The 16136-nt window shown below is 48.5% G+C and overlaps 1 long non-coding RNA gene across 1 annotated transcript; it reads left to right on the forward strand.

The window, feature by feature from the left end:
* Positions 1–3032: 3032 nt before the first annotated feature.
* Positions 3033–13563, forward strand: LOC129678227 (uncharacterized). Its single transcript, XR_008720330.1, has 3 exons — positions 3033–3381; positions 3973–4066; positions 5886–13563. It is a non-coding gene; the product is annotated as an uncharacterized LOC129678227 (long non-coding RNA).
* Positions 13564–16136: the final 2573 nt, after the last annotated feature.

The raw sequence follows: 16136 nt of genomic DNA on the forward strand, positions 1-16136 counted from the left end.
AGGCCACCGGTGACTCCAGGCTCACCTACCTCCTTTTGGAGATATCTTATTATGTAGCACAGGCTAGCCTGAGACTCACAATCCTCCTGCATCAGGATTACAGGGCTGCACCACCACGTTTAGCTCCCTCCCCTCTTCAGCGAGGCTTTGTGTCCTGGAGACCATTTTGTCTTGCAGTACCAGGGAGAAAGAGGAAGCTTTCCTAAACCTAGGATGGGGAAGGAACTGCTCTCAGGGGATGGGTAGGCTGCTGACCACAGGGAGGATGGCCAGATGGGCCCCACTTTTCCTGCAGGATGAACGTGGGATGTGAGGTTCTGTTGCACAGACTTGAGGTTTTGCCAGCTGACAGACGAGTCACTTCTAGAAAAAGAGAGAAAATTCCTGAGGACACCCCAAAGCAGGACTAACCAAAGGAGCTTCCTATGTTGATGAGAATACCGTATGTCTGTTCTACCCAATGTGGCAGTCACAAGCCATGCGTGGCCACTTGAGGGCTTGCCGGGGGGCTTCTGCAACACAGAAGCTGGGTTTTGACTTTTCTGTCATCTTCCTGTATGTAAGTTTAAATAGCCATTGGTGGGAGTCAAAGAAGAGACAGCACTGTGCTCACCCTGGAACAAGGACGTGCTCTCTCTGATGCTGTACTCTCCAGGACTCAGGACCCTCTGTCTCCCTGGATAAGTGGAACCAGCCATGCTTCAGGCTCAGTTTGCGGCCACCCTAAAATCTCAGCTGGACTGGAAGGCCACTTCCCAGGAGCCAGAAGTTGTGCACCAGGCCAGAAAAGCAGAGCTCAGTCTGTCTTGGAATATCACCCTGCTCTTTTACTTGTGTGTATGTATATTTTAAGTACATCAAAATAGAACAGAATAGAATGTTGCTTGTCAATCATGTCTAGTAACCAGGTACACACAGCTAAGGGCTATCACGTGAGCAGGGCAGAAACAGGAGAGAAGGCACCATTGATGCGCCTCATGATTCCGAGTCATGCAACCTTTGTGCTCTTGATCCTTGACCACTCACAGATATGTGAATTGCAGCCGGGCCAAGAGTCAGGGTTGCAAAGGTGAGCAAAGGGCAGTCCCTGCCAGTGTGGAGCCCCAGGGTCTGGAAAGGACAGTTGTGAATGCAGTTACAGCACTGAGGATAGTCGGGTGAGCTGATGAGAAGGCAGCTTTTTGCAACTGTAAAGCAAAGAAAGGAGCCTAGACCCTGTGGTGGGTTCGAGGCGCAAAGGAGGGCCCTCCACAGAGAAAGGATGCTTAATCCAAGATCAGAAGTAGGAGTAAGAAGTAGAGTAAGCTTATGGGAGGTTGGGGGGAACTTGAATCCTTACACACTGCCAGTGGAAATATATAAAATACAATATGAAATGTAAGGCAGCGGTTCCTCCTAGAATGACCTAGGCACACACCCATGAGAAACTAAAACACATGTCCACATAGGCGCTTACGCATGAATGCTCATACCAATATTATGTATAACTTCCCAGAGGTAGAAAACCTAAATATGCACCCGTAAGTGAATGGATGGAAAGATGAGATGGGGAAAGCCACACAATGAAATGCTATTGATACTGGGGGTATGGCTCAGCGGCAGAGCATGGGTTTAGTATGCTCAGGGCTCGGTCTTAATCCCTGACAAAAATACAGGGATGGAGGACCTGTCCACACTACATGGAAAATCTCTGAAAATAGCATGCTGACTAAAAGAAACAGTCACCAAACCCACACTTTGTGTGATTTTGTTTCTAGAAAAATGTCCAGAGCTGGGTGTGGTGGTACATACCTGCAATCCCAGTTCTGGAGAGGTAGAGGCAGGAAGAGCAGGAGTTCAAGACCAACCTTTAGCCATATAACAAGTTTGAGGCTAGCTTGAGCTGCCTAAGATCCTACCTCAAAAATAAACCAACAACAAAAACAATCAAACAAAAAGAAAATGCTAAGAGTCAGGGCTTCTCTAAACAGAAAGCCAATTAGAGGGTTTTTTTAAGTGCTGAGGAAGGGAGGGAAGGGAGACCAAAGGACCCAGGTTTGTTTCTGAGGTGAGGGAAGCATTCTGTAACTGAGCGTGGCGACAACTCCTGGCTCTAGGAGTGCGCTGACCATCACTGACCTGCGCATTTGAATGGGTATGTCCTGTGACATATGACTCCTACCACTGAAAGCTGAGGGAGAACAAAGAAGAGGAAGTGAGGAACTCAGAAGATTCTAGTCCAGGTGACAGCACATTCAGGGAAGCCTTCAAAACACACAGATCCTTCCTGGGTTGCCAGGGCCATCAGAGCCAGCAGTGGGAAGCATGAGTGATGGGCTTTGAGGATCCTGGAAGGCAGTTACCTGCGCTAAGCTTTGATTTCTCTTTGAAGCACGCGTCTTCCCTGATTACACGTGCACTCTTTTCTATTGTGTGGCCATAGTGAAATGCCTTTCTGGACGGCCATTCAGCAAAAGGTATGGAGAGAGGGAGCAGTGTCAAGTTTTTATGGCAACCTTAGCAGAGGGAAAGAACTTGGGAAGGAATGATGTCCCTGGGGCTCAGGCTTTGCTGTGTCCAAAGCCGGGGAGGATCTCTCTACCTCCCTGCATCATCCTTTAGTGTGTTTTGGTCACAGATGGCCACTCAAGGGACAGCCTCCCCTTTCACACCCCATCATATTTTGCAAACTGTTCCAGAAGTGATTTACCAGCTCATACAAAGTTAAATATTCAGGAAAGTGGCTGGCCGCCTTTTGTGGGCCCATATGGCTGCTTATTAGAAAAGGGCATGGGGGGAGGGGCTGAGGTTCAGTTGGTCAAGGGGAGGGGAGAGGAAGGAAGGGGAAAGAAGAGGGAGGGGAGAGGAGGAGGAGAGGAGAAAGGAGAAGAGGAGGAAGGAGAGGAAGGGAGGAGAAAAGGGCTTAGGATGTCAAGTCCTGTGGCAGATCACAGTGATAATGGCCCCAGTGAGTCACTCAGCCTTGGATCAATACCCTGGTTCTCTAGCTCCACCATCAATGGATAGATTCCATTTCTAAACCCTCTCCAGTCTGGGCTGCACCTGGGGCTTGACTCAGCCGGCAGGCTTTTGCAGAATTATGAGCACAGGAACCAAGGAATTTGGGGTCCGGGAGCCATGCAGCCCCTGTCAGTGTCCTCTGGGGATCTTGTGCTCACGAAGTGCCTGCTAGACGCTTGAGCGCCGTGTAAAGGAGAGCCGTGGGGAGGAAAACCAGGTGCTTCCGTCCAAACACCAGCACCAAACTGCCTGAGAGAGCCCCCCAGTCAGCACCCTCCAGTGGAATGCAGTCTGGTCGTGATGCCAGGGGAACTCTGCAAAGGATCTCTCCGGTTTACCTCTCAGAGTCATCAACAAATCAGCCTTGGTCTACAGAGTGAGGTACAGAAAGGCTAAGGGCTGTATAGTGAGACCCTATCTAAAAGACGAAATAACATTTTACACACACACACACACACACACACACACACACACACACACACACACACACTTTTGGAAGCTTCCCGTGGTAATACCTTTTGGATTTATTAATTAGATAGCCTCTAAACTGTGTAACTGTGCCTGCCTAAATATGAATATCTTAAATATTTGAATGTGAAAATATTGGTCCACAAGGTGTGTAACACTTCATTTTGTTATGTGAACTATCTCTAAAGCCAGGATGAGCATTTCTCTTCCCACTGTCAGAACTGATCCTCAGCGAAGCAAACGCGGCTCCCAGATTTATTTCACCTCACCGAGTTCCTGGTTTTCCACCCAGACCCACATTTTCCCCTGACCTAGTTCTCACCCAACCAAGAGTGTGTGACTCGCTCTGCTCCAGGGAGCACTCGGGCAGGAGGCAGGCGGAGACATCTGTGGGTGGCAACAGCAGCACGGAGCCTGGTGAGGAGGCTGCACGGGATGGCAGCTGGAGCACCGGTTGTCACCAGGGAGCTTCTTGCCCAGTGATTAACTTTTCTTTAATTCTAGAATCCCTGAACATCAGCCTGCCTGCTGACCCAGCCAGCTTCTCCTGAGTCACCGGATGTCTCAGTGAGGCCGGAGCATGCATTATTCCTACCAGGTTTGACTGCTTGTCCACAAGTCCTTGAGAAAAATGCATAATGCCTCTCAACCCCCTCCAATGCCATTTAAATATTGAATTAACAGTGCCTTACTTAAGACAAGTCAATATTGACTTAATAGCCTTGCGGGGGTAGGGGTGGGGATGGTGCTTGGGAGAGGCCTGGCACAGTGCCAAAGAGACAAACCCGTTTTGCTTGCTGTTGGATCAAGACTGAGGGTCCCCTGGACGCGGCGCAGCTCTCTGTCTCCCGAGGTAACGAGAAGGTTATGCACTCCTGGGCTAATTGAGAAAATCATTGACTAAGCCACCTGTGAGACGCTGGGCCAGGAACCTTTGGACTGTCATAAAGGCTGGGGGGAGGGGAACATTGGAGCCAGCTGTGGCCTGCTTGCCTCTATTCTTCTAATGTGGGTCACTTCTTGAACTAGGACAGTCTGCAGGTGTTCTCTTTGTGCTCAGACGAGGAAAACAAAGGGCTGCTCTGGGGCTGGAGGAGAAGTGAATGGGAGGGAAGCCGTCACTTTGCTGAGTTGCAGGGCCTGGGCCTCCGTTGGCTGCATTAGACTCTGTTAAGTTGGAATCACACAGCTCTGCAGGCACTTGGCTTCCTCAATACTTTCTGGCTGGGTGACTTTCGGCCAATTGCAGAACCTCTTTGAGGTTTAGCGTCTGAACCTCGAAGAGCCACTGTGAGGATAGTGAAGGATGAAGAAGGCTGTGTGGGAGGAAGAATGATGGCTTCGAGGATACCCCTGTGTCCTCATCCCTGGAATCTGTGTCCTATGTGCTCTATGTCACCCCTCCCCCTCCCATCCAAAGGCCAAAGGGCAACCTGGGATGTTGTTGGAGATACAATTTCACTGAACTTGGAATTTGCCCAGTAGGCTAGATTGGCTGGCCATCAAGGGTCAGGGATCTGCCCATCTTTTTCCCTATAACACTAGCATTACAAGTACACACCACTGTACCTAGCTTTTTAGTTTGTTTGACTTGGGTTTTGTTTTTTTGTTTTGTTTTTGTTTGTTTGTTTGTTTTTGCTTTTGTTTTTTTGAGCCAGGATTTCTCTGTGTAGCCTTGGCTGTCCTGGAGTCGCTTTGTAGACCAGGCTGGCCTCAAACTCACAGAGATCTGCCTGCCTCCCTGCGTGCTGGGATTACAGCACGCACCACCACCACCACCTGGCATTTTTATATGGCTGGGTTCTGGGAGCGAATGCAGGTCCCTGTGCTAGCAAGGCATGGACTTTCCTGCCCGGGTCATCTCCAAGCCCCACTCAGGGATCTTTTCTAAAAACAATTTTATTATTATTAATTTGTGTGTATGTGTGTATGTCTGTTAAGAACTAAAAATAGATGAAGCAGGGGGACAATCGACATTCTCTGCGAGAGGTTTATTAGGGGGGTATGAGGGAAGTGGGTAGCAGGGCATGGTGGGGAGAGAGAGAAGGAAAAGGGGGATGGGGAAGGGGGTGCCCCAAAAGAGAGAGAGAGAAAGAAAGAGAGTGCAAGAGTAAGAAGGGGCAAGAGTAAGAAAGAGAGAGACCACGTGTTGGATCGGCCCTTTAAGTCGGAAGGTAACCACACCTTCCAGGTATGGCCACGACACGATGACGTCATAGGTCTCTGGGTAACACAGATTGTGATCCAAAATACTAACAATGTCTGTGTGTGAGGTCACATGGGATGTCAGATTCCATGGAGCTAGAGAAAACAAGCCTATGTGAGCTACCCAGTGTGGGTGCCGGGACTTGAACTAGGGTCCTCTTTGAGAACAGTATGCTCTTAACAACTGAGCCACATATCCTGCCTTCACACAGGGAGCTTTACAAGAGGAAGGTAGGATGTCTGAGACGAAGAAGGCAAGAAGATAAAGACAGAGGTGCAGTGATGTGGCCTCAAGCCAGGGAATGTGAACCCTCTGAACATTTCAAGAAGCAAGCAACAGATTCCTACCTAGAGGCCCAGGAGGAACCAGCCCAGACGTCTTGACTTTGGCACAGTGAAACTGGTTTTGGACTTGCACCCTCCAAATGACAAGATAATTAACATGTAGGGTTTTTTTAAAAAATATTTATTTATTTGGTGGACTATTTGCACAGTGCACATAGAAGTCAGACTTATAGGAGTGGCTTCTCTCCTTCCCTGAGGGTCCGAGAGATCTAACCCAGGTCTTCAGGCTTTATGGCAAGCCCCTGTCTGTGCTGAGCCATTTGGACAACCCACCTGTGTTGTTTTCAAGCTTCCACGTCTGTGGTTATTTGTCGCAACAGCCACAGGTAACTAATGCAGGCTGATGTGTGCAGTTAGGGAAATGGAAAAAAAAAAGTCTGTTGTGTAGCTACAGTAGGTAAAAGTCAGAGGCCAAAGGTGTGGGTATTCACAAGGCATCAAAATGTCAGCCTGAACATGCCAGTTTGCTTGGGCTCACTTGCAAAGAGGTTAGGGGTCCCCAGGAAGGACTGTGGCTTGTGGCTGGCCTATGTTTGCTGCCTAAGCCGACCTGGCCACTAGATTGGACACTGGGCTCAGAAGGGTTGGCTCTCAATGCTGCCCAGAGACTGACTGCCTCATAGACACAAGCTGTGCTGTTTGCACGCTCCGGTAGCATGATGGGACATAAAAAGCACATGTCCTTACCCAGCTCCTCACACAGCCCAGCCCAGTGAGTTCTGGCACCTTGAAGGCTACATCTGAAGAGGACTAACAGACCTCATTGTTGGTCATCGTCCAGATGGCTGCAGAGCAATGCCTCCTTGTGGGCAGCCAGACTCATCAAAAGACATGGGCAAAGAACAGAGTTCTAAGCACCCCGCAAGAACTGGTGGGCTATGTCACTGCAGAGTAACCAGGACCCTGGCCCTTAAGCTAAGGTGTGTAGGTGCCCACCCATTGGTGAGGCGCTGGCACTTCTTCCCGGGGCAGAGACACTTGTTCCTTAGCAGATCAGCTGCCCTGGGGTCATTGCACAGGTGTGACCACACCTCTTCTAAAGCAGGGCTTAGTCACAGGCGGTCATAGGCAAGTCTCTGAGAAGGGCGTTTTCAGTTCTGAAGACTCTCTGTCATATCACATAATTCTGCCTAAAGAGCTGTGAGGCGCTGCCTGCCATCATCAGGCTGCTTGTTCCGGCCCTTTCCATCTTCCTCCTTGCTGCTCTCTGGGTGGAGTGTGCTCACTGCTGGCTCGTGCCCCACCGCTCTGTGAACAGGGGTCGTGGCTGCCGGCCTGCAGAGCATCTGCGCTCGGAATGTTGCGCAGGGCCCAGCCCTGCACAAAGGTCGCCTAATTAATTAGCTGACTCCCCCAGCGTAATGACTGAGGACGGAGGCTGGAGGTCTGGGATCTGAAGGCCACATGCAGCCTGTCTCTCAGCCCACGGCTCACTGAGCTGGAAAATCTCCCAAACTAGCCAAGTGGAAGAGGCACAGAAGGAGATAAAGGGATTTTTCCACTGCGGTGGCCTGAGGGGGGTCGGTGGGAAGCTCTGCAAGAGTACATGTGATGCTCCCACAGGAGGACAGCCCCCTCTTTCCTCAGGGCACCAAGGGTCCTCTTTGGTGTCCTCGTCTGTCTCCTTGTGGCATTAACCTGGACTGCCTCTCCTGTGCCGGCCCCACCCTGCCTCTTGTCTTTCCCCACTGGCTCCCCTGGGAACAGGAAAGAAAGACTTAGGGAAAGTTGCTCCCGGCTGCCCAGTGCTTGGGTAAAAAGGTCCCAAAATGGATCTTAGCATGGCTGTAGGTTTTCCTTTGATACCTTCCTCAGAGAGAAAGGTTCTGGAACATTCTAGAACTTTAGGAGTTGTAGTACCAAAGGTAGGGCAGATGGGAACAGAGGAGGGAGAGAAAAAAGAGAATCTCTCTGAGATTTTTCGAGTCAGGCTTCATATCCCCAGGCTTCATACTGTCTGAGCCACTCACAGCCTTCAGAGGAGAAGCCTGCATGTGAACGATAAGGGTCATTCACAGTGAGCATGTGAAATACAACAACTGGAGGGACAAAGGCTTCCACAGTACAAGCTCGCCTGCCGATCACACATTTGCAAATGGCGACATCCAAACACCATGACTGTTTCTAAACATTTATCGACTACAAATACCCCACTGAGAATGTGTAACAAATGCCTGGGTACTGATACCAGTCCCCCGAGCTCCCTTTGAGTGTGTGGTATGGTATAGATCAGCTCACTTGTTCCAGGGTGGAACTCTGAAAATGTTTGGTCTTCTTCAGAGCCTGAGTCCATAGCCCAAGTGTTCCTCAGCAGACAGGAGGAAAGAAAGCTGGCCTGGCACCATAGCCGCTGATCCAGCTGTACAGCCACAGAGGCCACCACCACTGGCAGGAGGCAGAGGTGGCACTGTTGTGTTGTGGAGGACTGCCATAAAAGGGAGGAAGCCACAGGAAAACCAGAGGCAGGCTTGGTTTGAGAACTGTGGACAAAGCCCTGTCCTCCTCCTATCTTGGCCCGGAAGAGTCATCACTGTCTGTGAGCTCTGAGGCCCAGGAAGAATACCTGTGTCATGATCTCAGAGTTGTGACTCTTGTAATTTGCAAAATGGTACTGGAACTTAGGCGGACTATTTGCTATGTGGTGGATTGCCTTTCGGGTTCTCTTCTTTATTGGCCTCAGTACTTCTCAGGGAACACAGTGGGCCTCTCACAGCCTGTGTGTTCTGACACAGGTACCGGTCCACAGAGCAACTTGCTTCAGCACTTACTCATCTATGGCATCACAATTTCTCCCAATCCATAAACTGGGCAATTTATGACTCTTCAGGAACTATTTCATAGTACAGGGCTTCCCAGAGTCCATGGCATTGAACTATCAACCTTCCTTGTGCTGCGACCCTTTAATACAGTACCTCACGGTGTAGTGACCCCCAACCATAAAATTATTTCCATTGCTACTTCATAACTATAATGTTGCTACTGTTATGAACTGTAGTGTAAACATCTGTTATTCCAGATGGTCTTAGGTGACCCAAAGGAGTCGAGACCCACAGACTGAGAACAGTTTTCAGGCTTGGGCAGCAGCATCGTTGAAACCAGCTGAGGGCTTGTTACAACACGGCCTCCTGGGCTTCCAACCCCAGCAATTCCTGCTTGGTGGAGCTGGGGTTGATGGGAGACCATGTGCTCAGCAAAGTTGCAGGTGATGTCATGCTGGTCCCTGGACTATGCTTTGAGAATCTGGTGTGAAATGGATAGGATGTGTGGGCATGCTGAGTGTAGGCTTGCTCCCTGGAGTGACAGGCTAGGTGGGAAGGAAGTTTGATGGTGTATTTTCTGTCCATTCGGGGGATTTCTGATTGGCCCCTTTTACTGACAGTTTGTTTTAGAAAACCAGACTTTAAATCGGCATAGTTACGTGAGCTTTGGGGTACAGTATGTCAAGAGGCAGGTGGATCACTGTGAGTTTGAGGCCAGCCTGGTCTATAAAGTGAGTCCAGAACAGCCAAGGCTACACAGGAAAACCCTTTCTCAAAAACAAAACAAAAATCAGATCTCATACTTGCAGTATATCATGGCACAGGATATACATTACTGTTCCAAAATATAGGGAAGAGAGCACAGTGGGGAAACGCTGGACCAGAGCAAGACTGAAAACCTGAGCAAACTCCAAACTCTGCATCTCCATGTCCGACGTCAAAGCCCTCTTCAGATCTCCAGCTCCTTCCTTCTCTGTTGACAAGAACACACTTCTTTCTCTTGGGCTGATGCCACTCCCTGTCAGCAACTCTCCTCGGCAGTGATCCCACGGCTCTGGCATCACTAACATCTTGGGGTCTCCAAGGCAACCCAGGTTTCACCTTCACAGTTTCACACAGTGGCCTTTTGCAACTTCACGCAATGGCCTCTCAAGGTCTCTGCTTAGAACAACCCCTGCCACACACCTGGCCTCGGTGACTTTGGTTAGTCTCTGGGGAGGGGGGACTGGGACACTCCATGACCCATTTCTTCTTGACTGTCTAGGCATGTGGCTGAAGCTGCCAAGTTCTGCGGCTTGCTGGGACTGAAACATGGTCTCCTTGTTCTGTTACATCTTCACCAGCTTTCTGTTTTTGGTGGTTTCCTTCACTGCTGAAGCTTGGCTATCCTGAAGCTTGCTCTGTAGACTGACCTTGAACTCAGAGATCGGTATGCCTCTGTCTCCTGAGTGCTGGGATTAAAGGTATGTACCACCAGGCCTGGACCTAAGCTTTTCTTTAATTCTTTTTCAATATTGATCTTTATAAGCATGGCCACTATTTGTCAAGATCTGGATTAAACCCTTGTGTTAGTCTGAATCAGAAGCCTGTGTCATCCCCACCTCAAGATCCGTATCAAAGGCCTGCAGCCTGTTGTCCTGCAGCCTCAAGGTCCAGATCACAGATGTGCCTCCATTTCTGAATTATACTTCATTCCAGATATAGTCACATTGACAACCATGAACAGCCATCACAGTCTCCTAGGGACAATCCTGGGCTCTTCCACACCTGCCTTAGGTTTATTTCTGTTTCCGTGATAAAAACATCCTGTCAAAAGCAGCCTAGAGTAGAGAGAGTTTATTTTAGCTCACAGTTCTAGGTCCATCACTGGGGGAAAGTCAAAGTGTCAAGAACTGCCACTAGTCACATCCACAGTCAGAAGTGGGGAGGATGGGAGGGCATGTGTGCTGTGCACAGATGTTTTCTCCATTCTTACTTGACCTAGGAACCCCTGCCTGGGGGGTGCTACCCACAGTGGGAAGATCTTTCCACCTTAAAGGACACAGTCACGATAACCTCCTATAGACATTCCCAGAGGCCAACCTAACCTGTCTAGCACTGACTCTCTCTCCAGATGATGCTAGAATGTTTCAAACTAACAGTTAAACCCAGCCACAGCACCTCAAGGTTAGAACATTCCTGCCCTGGGCTCACTTTCTATAATCGTGAGCACAATCATGACCTTCTTTATGTGGCTCTCTTGAACCACACCCTCCTCCTCCTCCTCCTCAGCACCCATAATCCTTTATAACAAGCTTCACTTTTTCACCTTCAAAGCCTCATCTAATTTATTCAGTTTACCTGCCCCTCCCTCCCAGTCCTATGTGGCATAAGTGGCAGAAGGACTCCAAGCCTTGTTTTTTTTCACTGTAGTACAAAGTACCTAGGAATATGCCTGTCACTCAGTAAGCATGTTGAGTAGGTGTGCATAGCTGAGTGCACCTAATGATTTAGAGAAAAAAAAAAAAAAAGTGGAGACTCGTTCCTTATCTTACGAGGAGCCAGAAAGAAGCCTGAGCTCATTTACATCAGACCTAGTGCCAAGTTAAAGCTTCGCCTATAGGCTGGGGGAGGTCTAAGGACTATATGAGAGCCCAGCATCAGGTGTGGGGCTTTTGGAGGACCCTCCACATTATATTCTTCACCTTAGAACCTGAGATGGAGCCCATCAGAGCAGAGTGACCTGGAGGAAGACAGTAGGAAAGAAAGCAATGAATGGGGCAGGATCAGAGGATTCTGGGGAAGAGGAGGAAGCCTCCACCAGCCAGGGTGAACAACCAACTAGGCTGGAGCCGTCACTTTCCCACAACCCACCAGGATAAAACTCATGGGAAATTACAGGCACTAGAGTCACCCTCAGAAATTTGGTCCTTGTGAACCAGGTGGCACATGTCACGAAGCCTAACATCAAAGGTGGACTGGACACCTGAGATTCTATGAACCTGACTGGCCGAGGTAACTGTCGAGTCAATGTGAAGTGCTAACAGTCACCTCTTGACCAGAGGGGCCTGGTGCTAGGACAGCCAGAATGGTGGATGTTGGGCATCTATGGTCAGAAGAGCTGGAGGGGAAAGTGTGGAGAGATGGACCAAAATCCTCATGGGAGGAACAAGTAGAAGAGTTCATGGTCATGCTCTCCAGCTTCATGCTCTTCATCATGATATAGGCTTCTCACTTGCCTGTAAATGGCCAAGAATATAAACAGCCTCTCATTCATTCCTTAAAAGGTTGATAGAGTCACTAGTCCGTGTCACTCATGAAGACTCTCACATAGGGCAATGAAGTGTCCTACAGCTGGGACCTGCCAAAGCTTAAACTGCCAGCAAGATGGACTTTCCTCAATTCAACCTCTCTTAAAAAACCTGGTGCCTCTGTGACCCAGAGTTGGCCCTGACACCAGGTGGCAAGTACCAAGGACTGGAGCCAGGCTTCTAAAACTCCCAAAATAAGACCTGAGACCTCATGAAACAGCCTTTCCCACTCCGCTTTGCAACAAGTTCCTAGGCAAGGTCTGAGCCACCTCCTGTGTGTATAAGGCATCATTGAAATCATAGATATGGGGGCTTCAAAAGCTGTCTCCACCTTGCTTTCTAGGCTACCATAGGCAAACTGCTTGAATATTATGGACTAGGTTTGCTCCTCATCTTTCAAGTGTGACCAGCCATCTGGAAAGGCAGGCAGCCTCGCCCCCTTACTGGGAGTCCTTAATTTAGCATTTGGGCTAAAGGATTCTGGACCAGAGGATGTGCAGACTCTCTGAGCACGTTTGAGGGATGGTGGGAGCCTCCAGAATCCTCACTAGGATTCATTTGATTAAGCTTTTGATCCATGAGACCATGGTCCATTTCTCAACTACATCTTCTACCTCATTTAAGAGGGGACATTTTTTTGTTGTTGTTGTTTCTCTCATCCTACAAAACAACTCAACAACAACTAAACATGGGAAGGGATTGAAGTCATGGCTTGAGGATGGAATCTGAGGTTTATATAACAACCGCAGCAATAGTGATGTCACACACACACGCACACACACGCACACATATATATATATACACATGTCCATCATTAAATTCAATTCCTAAGCTTGTGAGGTTTTGTCTTTATCTTCATCTGGCACATGGAAGAGAGCCTTGATATTGGAGAGTAGTCCTGGGTTGCACAGCTAAGCAGCAGCAGTGCTGAGACTGAGAAAAGCACCTGATGCCAGCCTCTGTATTCCACACTCCTATATACACATGTCCATACACACACACATACAGACACACATACTCAGACACACACATTCATAGACATACACACATATACAAACATACACTCACACATATACATAGGCATACACATACAAGCACACAGACTCACACACAGACACATACTTACACACACCTACACTCACATGACACATCACACATTCACTTACACAGACACACACTTAGACAGGCAAAATCACACATGCTCTCTCACACACATACACACAGCATTCTTGGTAAATTAATGGATACTTTTTCTGCTCTTCTAAGCCAATGAAAATAAGTGTTAAAGAATGTTGTTGTCCTAAGGAAAATTAAAAAAAAAAATGGTATAGCCACAATGGAATTATGCATGATTGAGTAGGTCCTCAGATCTTGAAGAAAGCACTTGGCCACATTTTCTGTCTCTTCCTTGCCTGTTGTATTCCACTGCCTAAGATCCCACTATTGCCCTATTGATGAGCCATTCTTTTGGATTAAAAGACTATTGTTTTTGGAAACTTCTGTTTTCAGTTCTTCTTGCCCAAGAAGTATCTTGTTTGGTTGTGCTTCTTTGGACCACCTAACTCTCTTTCCCTAGCATTTGTCCTTCAGTTTGTGTGTGTGTGTGAGAGAGAGAGAGAGAGAGAAAGAAAGAGAGAGAGGAGATTGTAGAAATCTGAGTTGTCTCCTCTCTGTCACTCACAATCTAGTGGCTGAGATAAGAAATGGATCCAAAAAACACAATCAAGATAAAAACTGAGCACAGCTGAGCAATGGTATAGCATGCCTGTAATCCCAGCACTCTGGGAGGCAGAGGGAGGTGGATCTCTGTGAGTTCAAGACCAGCTTGGTCTACAAAGTGAGTCCAGGACAGCCAAGAATACACAAAGAAACTCTGTCTTGAAAAAAACAAAACAAAAACCCTCTACACAGAGTGACATTGGTCTCATAGCTGAGAAGTGATCCAGGGCAAAGAATCAAGTACAATTTAAGAGCCATGTTTTCGGGGATGGCTAGAGGGCAAATGCCTGTGTAAAAGAGGTGGGATCATGACATCATCCTCCACCTTTAGCTGACTCTCTTGTGAGCCACTGGCCTCAGTCTTCCCTCACTACCCAGGCAGAGGCCTCACCCAGCATCCCTGACACCTTGGTTACTGTCTGTCACCTTGCAGACAAGACAGCTAAAAGCCTGGGGGAGATCTGTGGCTAGAGAGCTCTGCCAGCTGGTGCCTCAGCACACCTCATGGGTATGCTGTGAGGAGAAGCCCTCAGAGTCTGTGCTCACAGACGCGTTGAAGTCTTGGAGAAGAGAGCCAAAGCTAGGGCAGACCTTTTATTGGTGACCTGCTAAGGAGGGAAGGTAGGTACCCTTCCGTAGCTTGTGGTGACAGCTCCTGAGTTGTGATGCGAGGTAAAGAGAATGAGGAGGTCCTGGAATAGGACAGGAGGATGGACTGGAATTCAAAGGGCCCCAGTAGCTTTGCTGTGAGATGGAAATCACATCGCATCTATTAGGGTCTACCTGGGCTGGGGGGCAGGCTCATTTCCCCAGTCCTCTCCAGATTATTGGATACCAGGGCTATGCTCTGGGTAAAGGGCCCTGAGTCTTACAAAGGGAATTAAATGTTTGTTTTGGAAATCTGTGTTTCAAAGTGAAAGGAGGCAGGGCTTCCGTCATACCTGTAAGGTCGGGCTGTATCTGTCAATACTGGGGTTGCCTTTGGCCTATGATTTTTTTCCCCTTTGAGAATCTACAATTTCTACTGATGACCCAGCAGGTTTTGTTGAGTTTAAAGAGTAGAGAGAGTATTTCTGAGTTAAAGGCAGGGACAAACTCTTATCTAGCATTTCCATCAGATAATGCTGATAAGCACTGGACAGCAAACCAAAGGAAGACTGTTTAAATAGCTATGGCAGACTTAGTTCTCTGGAGTTGCAGGAAATTATACATTTTAAAGTACACTTTGCGTATTTTTTTCTTAGTCCAGTCTTAATTATAACAGAATGTCTGAGAGTAGCTAATGTATTTTAAAAAAAACAGCAGCAACAACAGAACCAAACCAAAACAAAAAATTTATTTCTGGCTCATGGTCTAGAGTTCTCCACCTGTAAGTCGTGACCTCTTTGGGTTGAACGACCTTTTCACAGGAGTCGCCTAAGACCATCCTAAAACACAGATACGTACATTACAATTTACAACAGTAGCAAAATTACAGTTATGAAGTAGCAACAAAACAATTCTATGGCTGGGGGTCACCACACCATGAGGAACTGTCTTAAAGGCTCACAGCATCAGGAAGGTTGAGAAGCGCTGCTCTAGAGGCTGAGAAGCCACTGCTGTCTTCTGGGCCTCTGCTGTGACTTCACACCACTCATTTATAGTGAAAAAGCAGAAAGGGAAGCGGGCACCTGCAGGAAAGAGGGAGGGAGGCCGAGGAACCCACACAGCTTCTTCACATCATGCACTCTGCCAGCAAGGAACACTTTTCCTCAAGAGCAAAATGGATCCACTCACGAGGGCAGGTGCCTCTTGACACCATGGCACTGGGAACCAAGCCTCAACACGATTTTAGCGAGCCCACCTACACTCAAGCCAATAAAGCTGTGTGTGCAGAATAGTTCACACTCAAGCACCCACCCCACGCGCTGTGGTGAGAGCAGGCCAGTGGGACGAGAAGACTCGCAGTAACAAGTCCCCTGCCCACTCAGCCACACGGTGTTGTACTGCAGCTAGTCCAGTAAGCCTGAACTACTGATACCCGATTGTTTTCTCCCCTCACCACATAGCCGGGGGAGGGGGAAGGTCAGAGTAGACCTGGAAACTTGGGACTTTTCGCTACTTATCCAGGAATAACAAGATGACCACAAGGCTGCAAGGCCACGGGAGGGCTGTTGGGGTGCACCCTGCCCTTCAAAGCCAAGGGTGGTAGCAGCTGGAACCTAGTGGGAAGATCTGTATCTGCCCAGAAATAATGAGGCGCTCTCCCACACCCCCTACCTATCGCCTGTGGCAGTGGAGGTCATGGGAGAGAACTTTGAAGTTCATCACTCCCCAGCACAACACGCAGTGCTTAGCTCCCTGCGATCTT

The sequence above is a fragment of the Psammomys obesus genome, unplaced genomic scaffold, assembly GCF_907164565.1.
Source record: "Psammomys obesus unplaced genomic scaffold, mPsaObe1.curated_primary_1811, whole genome shotgun sequence".
NCBI classification, from domain to species: Eukaryota; Metazoa; Chordata; class Mammalia; order Rodentia; family Muridae; genus Psammomys; species Psammomys obesus.